The 8,835-nt window shown below is 58.8% G+C and overlaps 1 non-coding gene across 1 annotated transcript; it reads left to right on the top strand.

Moving 5' to 3' along the window:
• Positions 1-6,207: 6,207 nt before the first annotated feature.
• LOC131873016 (5S ribosomal RNA) lies at positions 6,208-6,326 on the top strand. Its single transcript, XR_009371056.1, has one exon. It is a non-coding gene; the product is annotated as a 5S ribosomal RNA (ribosomal RNA).
• The last annotated feature ends 2,509 nt before the right edge of the window (positions 6,327-8,835 follow it).

Below are 8,835 nucleotides of genomic sequence, written 5' to 3'. Positions count from 1 at the left end.
GCTCTAGTCGAATCACCTCTGTGGCCATTGCAAGGACGTGTTGGAGCGACTACCATTGCCGAACCATTCCGCAGGTCGAGTCCATACCAAGGCCGCATAGAGATTCACGATGAGCTCCTGCATAGCAATCAGGAGACTTGCCGTGTCCATCACAATCGATAAATCCTGGTGCAAGATTTTTGCATCCGAGCGCTCCAACCAGTCGAGCACCAGCATCAATCGACATAAACGGGCACGGGGGGAGGATGCTCGAGAACACTACCTCCCCTATATAAGTTATTTGTCCGATTCTCAAGCAGCCGAAGTCTGGTCATCGAATCGGGTCAAAGACCACAACTTCCGACTTTACCCACAATGCAAGTCATCGAATCGAACATCGGCCCCCGAGTCGGACTCCATGCGTATGTCAGGTCATCGGACCCAAATTCCGCCTTCCTGCGCATGGCGGGCCATCAATATCAACTCGGTCATCGGACCCAAACTCCGCCTTTTTGCGTATGGCACGCCTTCAAATCGGTCATCGGACCCAAATTCCGCCTTCCTGTGCATGGCGGGCCATCAACATCAACTCGGTCATCGGACCCAAATTCCGCCTTTCTGCGCATGGCACGCCATCAACTCGGTCATCGGACCCAAATTCCGCCTTCCTGCGCATGGCAGGTCATCGGACACAAATTCAGACCTCGCCAATATGCCTACGTATCGAATCGGTCATCGGACCCAACTTCCGACTTCATCCATACTGTAGGGTCTTTGAGGTTGGCGCGGTGCGCTCAACCCAGGGAGTCGACCCATCGAAGCATACACCTCCCCTATATAAGCTATTTGTCCGATTCCCACACCTGTGTAGTTTGCACCTCTGACCAGGACATCGACCCCAACTTCCGAACTCGACTGCAACGACGGCACCAGCGCCTTGGTGCGCACCTTGCGACGCACAGTCCCAACATTCGCCTTCCTGCACATGGCAGGTCATCGGACCCAAATTCCGACCTCGCGAGTATGCCTACATATCGAATCGGTCATCGGACCCAACTTCCGACTTCATCCATACCGTAGGGTCTTTGAGGTTGGCGCGGTGCGCTCAACCCGGGGAGTCGACCCAACGAAGCATACACCTCCCCTATATAAGCTATTTGTCCGATTCCCACACCTGTGTAGTTTGCACCTCCGATCAAGACATCGACCCCAACTTCCGAACTCGCCTCCAACGACCGAACCAGCGCCTTGGTGCGCACCTTGCAACGCACAGTGCCAACATTCGCCTTCCTGCACGTGGCAGGTCATCGGACCCAAATTCCGACCTCGCGAGTATGCCTACATATCGAATCGGTCATCGGACCCAACTTCCGACTTCATCCATACCGTAGGGTCTTTGAGGTTGGCGCGGTGCGCTCAACCCGGGGAGTCGACCCAACGAAGCATACACCTCCCCTATATAAGCTATTTGTCCGATTCCCACACCTGTGTAGCTTGCACCTCCGATCAGGACATCGACCCCAACTTCCGAACTCGACTAAAAAGACCGCACCAGCGCCTTGGTGTGCACCTTGCAACGCACAGTGTCAACATTCGCCTTCCTGCACATGGCAGGTCATCGGACCCAAATTCCGACCTCATGAGCATACCTACTAATCGAATCGGTCATCGGACCCAACTTCCGACTTCATCCATACCGTAGGGTCTTTGAGGTTGGCGCGGTGCGCTCAACCTGGGGAGTCGACCCATCGAAGCATACACCTCCCCTATATAAGCTATTTGTCCGATTCCGACACCTGTGTAGTTTGCACCTCCGCTCAGGACATCGACCCCAACTTCCGAACTCGCCTGCAACGACCGAACCAGCGCCTTGGTGCGCACCAAAAGTGCGCACTTTTGGAGGGCACTTTTCTGCGCTCCAAAGGTGCGCACTTTTGGAGGGCACTTTTTGGAGGGCACTTTTCTGCGCTCCAAAGGTGCGCACTTTTGGAGGGCACTTTTTGGAGGGCACTTTTCTGCGCTCCAAAGGTGCGCACTTTTGGAGGGCACTTTTTGGAGGGCACTTTTCTGCGCTCCAAAGGTGCGCACTTTTGGAGGGCACTTTTTGGAGGGCACTTTTCTGCGCTCCAAAGGTGCGCACTTTTGGAGGGCACTTTTTGGAGGGCACTTTTCTGCGCTCCAAAGGTGCGCACTTTTGGAGGGCACTTTTTGGAGGGCACTTTTCTGCGCTCCAAAGGTGCGCACTTTTGGAGGGCACTTTTTGGAGGGCACTTTTCTGCGCTCCAAAGGTGCGCACTTTTGGAGGGCACTTTTTGGAGGGCACTTTTCTGCGCTCCAAAGGTGCGCACTTTTGGAGGGCACTTTTTGGAGGGCACTTTTCTGCGCTCCAAAGGTGCGCACTTTTGGAGGGCACTTTTTGGAGGGCACTTTTCTGCGCTCCAAAGGTGCGCACTTTTGGAGGGCACTTTTGTGCACTCCAAAGGTGCGCACTTTTGGAGGGCACTTTTCCTGTGCTCCAAAGGTGCACACCTAGGTGAGCACCTTCGACCACACCTTGTAGCACACCAAACTCTGACTTTCGACTTCATCCGCAATGCAGGGTCTTTGAGGTTGGCGCAATGCGCACAACCAGGGGAGTCGACCCATCAAACCCAACACCTCCCCTATATAAGCTATTTGTCTGATTCTCATACATGCGTAGCCTGCAGGAGCAATTAGGACATCGACCCCAACTTTCGGCTTCTAAACGAAAACAAGGTCTTTGAGGTTGGTGTAATGCGAACAACTAGGGGAGTCAACCCATCAAACCCAACACCTCCCCTATATAAGCTATTTGTCTGATTCTCATACATGTGTAGTCTACAGGAGCAATTAGGACATCGACCCCAACTTTTGACTTCTTAACGAAAACAAGGTCTTTGAGGTTGACGTAATGCGCACAACCAGGGGAGTCGACCCATCAAACCCAACACCTCCCCTATATAAGCTATTTGTCCGATTCTCATACATGTGTAGCCTGCAGGAGCCATTAGGACATTGACCCCAACTTTTGACTTCTTAACGAAAACAAGGTCTTTGAGGTTGGCGTAATGCGCACAACCAAGGGAGTTGACCCATCAAACCCAACACCTCCCCTATATAAGCTATTTGTCTGATTCTCATACATGTGTAGCCTGCAACAACGATTAGGACATCCACCCCAACTTCTGAATTCGTCTGCGTTGACCGCACCAAAGGTGCACGCCTTGGTGCTCACCAAAATCCGACTTCCGACTTCTTCTGCTATGCGGGGTCTTTGAGGTTGGCGCAGTGCGCACAACCAGGGGAGTCAACCCACCGAATGCAACACCTCCCCTATATAAGCTATTTGTCTGATTCTCATACATGCGTAGACTGCAGCAATGATTAGGACATCCACCCCAACTTTTGACTTCTTAAACAAGACAGGGTCTTTGAAGTTGGTGCAGTGCACACAACCAGGGGAGTCGACCCATCAAACGCAACACCTCCCCTATATAAAGCTATTTGTCCGATTCTCATACGTGTAGTCTGCAGCAGCGATTAGGACATCGACCCCAACTTCCGAATTCGTTTGCATTGACCGCACCAAAGGTGCACGCCTTGGTGTGCACCCTGGAGTGCACTTTGGTGCTCACCTCGGTGCACACTTTGGTGTGCACCTCGGTGTGCACCAAAGGTGCGCACCTTGGAGCGCACCAAAGGTGTACACTTTGGAGCGCACCACATAGGGTCTTTGAGAGGTTGGCGCAGTGCGCACACCAAGGTGGGTGTTGAGGTGCGTGCCGAGGTGGGTGGGTGCTAGGGTGCGCTCCATGGTGGGTGCCAGGGTGGGTGCGTGCTAGGGTGGATTCCAAAGAGGGTCATAGGGTGGGTGCCAAGGTGGGTTGGTGATATAGTGGGTTCAAAGGTGGGTACTAGGGTGGGTTCCAAGGTGGGTCACAAGTTGGGTGCCAGGATGCGTGGGTGTTAGGTTGGGTGCCAAGGTGGGCTCCTGCGTGGGTGGGTGCTAGGGTGGGTTTCAAGGTGGACGCGAGGGCGGGTGCCAAGGTGGGTAACAAGTTGGGTGTTAGGATGGGTGAGTGCTAGAGTGGGTGCCAAGGTGGGTGGGTGCTAAGGTGGATGCCAAGGTGGTTCACAGGGTGGGTGGGTTCTAGGGTGAGTTCCAAGGTGGGTCACAGGTTCAGTGCTAGGGTGGGTGTCAAGGCGGGTGTCGAGGTGCCTGGGTGCTAGGGTGTGGATGCCAATGTGGGTCATAGGGTGGGTACTAGGGTGGGCTGCAATGTGGGTGCCAAGGTGGGTAACATGCTCGGTGGGTTCTAAATTGGGTGCCAGGGTGGGTGTGCACCCACCTTGCCCGAGGTGGGTGCCAAGGTGCCAGTGTGGGTGGGTGCTAAGGTGGATGCCAAGGTGGGTGAGAAGGTGGGTGATAGGTTGAGTGGTAGGATGGGTGGGTGCCAAGATGGGTCACAGGGTGGGTGCAAGGGTGGGTAGGTGCTAGGGTTGGTGTCAGGGTGGGTGGGTGCTAGGTTGGGTTCCAAGGTGGGTGCGAGGGTGAGTGTCAAGGTGGGTCACAGGTTAGGTGCTAGGATGGGTGAGTGCTAGGGTGCAAAGGTGCCAGGGTGGGTGCTAGGATGGGTCGATGCTAGGGTGAGTGGCAAGGTGGGTCCACAAGTGTCAAGGTGGGTGCCGAGGTGGGTGCCAAGTCGGCGACTGCTATGGTGGATGCCAAGGTGGGTCACGGGGTGGGTGCCAAGTTGCTAGGTTGGGTTCCAAGGTGGGTGCCAACGTGGGTGCTAGGGTGCGTGGGTTAAAGGGTGTGTCACAACGTGGGTGCCAGGATGGGTGCGCACCCACACTGGCCAAGACGGGTGCGGGTGCAAGGTTGGGTTCCAAGCCCGGTCACAGGCTGGGTGCTAGGATGGGTGGGTGCCAAGGTGGGCACCAGGGTGGGTGCACCCACCCTGGCCAAGGTGGGTCACGGGGTGGGTCCTAGGGTGGGTAACGGGGTGGGTACTAAGGTGCGTGCCAAGGTGGGTCATAGGGTGGGTGCCAAGGTGGGCACCAGGGTGGGTGTGCACCAACCCTAGCCAGGGTAGGTCACGGGGTGGTTGTCGGGGTGGGCGTCAAGGAGCCAAGGTGGGTGGCAAGTAGCCAAGTTGCGTGCCAAGGTGGGTGTCGGGGTGGGTGCCAAGGATCCAAGGTGGGTGCCAAGGAACCAAGGTGGGTGTCTGGGTGGGTGCCGAGGTGGGAGCCAGGGTGGGTCCCAAGGTGAGTGCAAAGGTGGGTGCCAGGGTCAAGGTGAGTGCCAATGTGGGTTCCAAGGTGCCAGGGTCAGGGTGAGTGCCAATGTGGGTTCAAAGGTGCTAAGTTGGGTGCGAGGTTGGGTGCGAGGGTGGGTGGGTGCCAAGGTGTGCTAGGTGGAAGCCCGGGTGGGTCGGCATCCCATGGGTGTCGAGTTGGGTGCCTGATGGGTGCTTCTTGTCAAGTTTTAGTCGTCGGGACTCATTTCGAGCCTTAGAGGTCGTTTCTTGTCCGGTTGCCCTGTCTTCGACCTGGGAACCCAATTTTGGTCCTCGGGTCCCATTTTTTTTTGTCTCGCATCCCACTTTTGGCCTGTGGCCTTTTCGGGGTCGATTCTCGTTTTGGGCATCAGAGCATGTTTCTTCTCCTAAAACCCAATATTTGTTTATTAAGTCTCGGAACACATTTTTGTTCTCGTGGACCCATCATGGGTCTTGGAACGCATTTGTGGTCCTTGGGTCCCATTTTGCATCCCGAAACTTGTGTTTTGGTGCTTGATCCCTATTTTGGGTGCCCACCTTGCACCAAGTGCGCACCCGGGGCAAACCGAGCGCCTTGGTGCACCGGGGCAAGATCGAGCGTGCACCCGAGGCGCCCCGAACATGCACCAAGGTGCACTCGGCCCACATGTGAGCGCAGGTCGTTGCGCCCGAGGTGGTGTGTGGGCACCGCGTTGCAGACGGGACACTGCACGCACACGACGCCCCCTCCAGGTGCACGCACGTAGGCCGGGCCGGGTGCACACCCGACGCCCTAGCAAGGTGCGCGCACCCGGGCAGGGCTCACACTTGGCGAACGGGGCGCACTTCGCGAGGGAGGGTGTGCACCTCGACGGGGGTGGGTGGCCGGGGTGGATTCGCACGTGGGTCGCGGTTTGCTAAGTACACACTGCGACAAGCTCATAACGGGTGCGATCATACCAGCATTAGTGCACCGGATCCCATCAGAACTCCGCAGTTAAGCGCGCTTGGGCCGGAGTAGTACTGGGATGGGTGACCTCCCGGGAAGTCCCGGTGTTGCACCCTTTTTTAGTTTTTCGTCCGGGCGTCGCAATGCTATTTGAATAAACCTTTTGCCCGTTTGCGTTCTCGTCGGGGCCGGGCCGGGCCGGGGTGCGCTGCCCGCACTACCGCGCGCGCGGGGGGCGACACCGAGCGCGCACCCGAGGCACCCCGAGCACACAGGCCACGGTGCAACCCGGGCGTTGTGCGCGCACCCCGGTGCGCCCGAGGTGCTGCGCGCGCACCCAGGTGAAATCGGTGTGCACCTCGGCCAGTGCGCGCTCGGTCGAGTCGCGCACGTTGGCCAAGGTGCACGGTGATGTTTCTTACTCTAAGGTTCCGCACCAGACGCCCGGGACAGGTGAGCGAAGCTGGGCGGGGCCGGGTGCGCGGCCGGGGCAGGTGCACGCAGCTGGAGAGAGCTTTGGAGCACACTTCGGAGCGCACCAATGATGCGCTCCATTCAAAAGTTTCCTGAAAAGGCAAAAAAAGTTGAGATTATAGAATTTCCCACTTGAGAGATTGTAAAAAAAAAAAATTTAAAATGAAGGAAACGCGGGTGCCAAGGTGTGCGCAGCCCAGCCAAGGTGTGCGCACCAAGGCGCCCACCCTGGCGAAGGTGCACGCAAGGTGCGCACCCGAGGCAAACCGGACAATTAACCCAACTTTCGACTTCGCGCGCACCTTGGAGCGCACTTCGGAGCGCTCCTTGGTGCGCACCAATCTTGGGCACCTCGGAGTGCACCATGGCGCCCACCAAGGTGCGCACCCGGGGCAAACCGAGCTCCGACTTCGTGCGCACCTTGGAGCGCACGAAAGGTGCGCACCATGGCGCCCACCAAGGTGCGCAGCCCAGCCAAGGCGTGCGCATCAAGGTGCGCACCCTGGCGAAGGTGCGCACCCGGGGCAAACCGAGCTCCGACTTCGTGCGCACCTTGGAGCGCACAAAAGGTGCGCAACCCAGCCAAGGTGTGCGCACCCCGGTCAAACCGAGCTCCGAATCGTGCGCACCAGAGGTGCACGCCATCGTGCGCACCTTGGAGCACACTTCGGAGCCCTCCTTGGTGCGCGCCGATGTTGCGCACCTCGGAGCGCACCCGGGGAAAACAATGCAATTAACCCGACTTTCGACTTCGTGGGCACCTCGGAGCGCTCTCGGGTTCGCACCTCGGAGCACACCGAGGTGCGCACCTTTGATGCGCTGCCTTCACCAATTTCCAGAAAAGGCAAGAAAACATTGAGAAGGTGTGCGCACCGAGGTGCCCACCCTGGCGAAGGTGCACGCGAGGTGCGCACCCGGGGCAAACCGGGCTCCGACTTCGTGCACGCCGCACCTTGGAGCACACTTCGGAGCGCTCCTTGGTGCGCACCAGGGCGCGCAACCCAGCCGAGGTGCCCACCCCGGCGAAGGTGCACGCGAGGTGCGCACCCGGGGCAAACCGGGCTCCGACTTCGTGCACGCCATGGTGCCCACCGCGGCGAAGGTGCACGCGAGGTGCGCACCCGGGGCAAACCGGGCTCCGACTTCGTGCACGCCGCACCTTGGAGCACACTTCGGAGCGCTCCTTGGTGCGCACCATGGTGCCCACCAGGGCGCGCAACCCCGCCGAAGGTGCACGCGAGGTGCGCACCCGGGGCAAACCGGGCTCCGACTTCGTGCACGCCGCACCTTGGAGCACACTTCGGAGCGCTCCTTGGTGCGCACCATGGTGCCCACCAGGGCGCGCAACCCCGCCGAAGGTGCACGCGAGGTGCGCACCCGGGGCAAACCGGGCTCCGACTTCGTGCACGCCATGGTGCGCACCGCGGCGAAGGTGCGCACCCGGGGCAAACCGGGCTCCGACTTCGTGCACGCCGCACCTTGGAGCACACTTCGGAGCGCTCCTTGGTGCGCACCAGGGCGCGCAACCCAGCCGAGGTGCCCACCCCGGCGAAGGTGCACGCGAGGTGCGTACCCGGGGCAAACCGGGCTCCGACTTCGTGCACGCCGCACCTTGGAGCACACTTCGGAGCGCTCCTTGGTGCGCACCATGGTGCCCACCAGGCCGCGCAACCCAGCCAAGGTGTGCGCACCAAGGTGCACGCGAGGTGCGCACCCGGGGCAAACCGGGGTCCGACTTCGTGCACGCCGCACCTTGGAGCACACATCGGGGCGCTCCCGGGTTCGCACCGGCGTTGCGCACCGTGGTGGGCACCTCGGAGCACACCAAGGTGGGCAGCGAGGTGCGCACCTTTGATGCGATGCCTTCACTAATTTCCATAAAAGGCAAAAAAAAAACGAGATTTTAAAATTTCCGTTTTGAAAGATAGTGAGAAAAAGGGAATGCTGGTGCCATCTTGAGCCCGCCCTGGTGCGCAGCCCAGCCAAGGTGTGCGCACCAAGGTGCCCACCCTGGCGAAGGTGCGCGCCCGGGCAATTAATCCAACTTCCAACTTCGCGCGCGCCAGGGTGGGAGCGCACCCAACAACCGGGCCTGGGAAGAGCCAATGCGAGAAACCCCACCAAACGCTCTGACAAAAAAAGAGGGGGCGC

Source organism: Cryptomeria japonica, unplaced genomic scaffold, assembly GCF_030272615.1.
Source record: "Cryptomeria japonica unplaced genomic scaffold, Sugi_1.0 HiC_scaffold_988, whole genome shotgun sequence".
NCBI lineage: Eukaryota > Viridiplantae > Streptophyta > Pinopsida > Cupressales > Cupressaceae > Cryptomeria > Cryptomeria japonica.
This window is presented reverse-complemented; position numbering and strand designations above follow the sequence as displayed.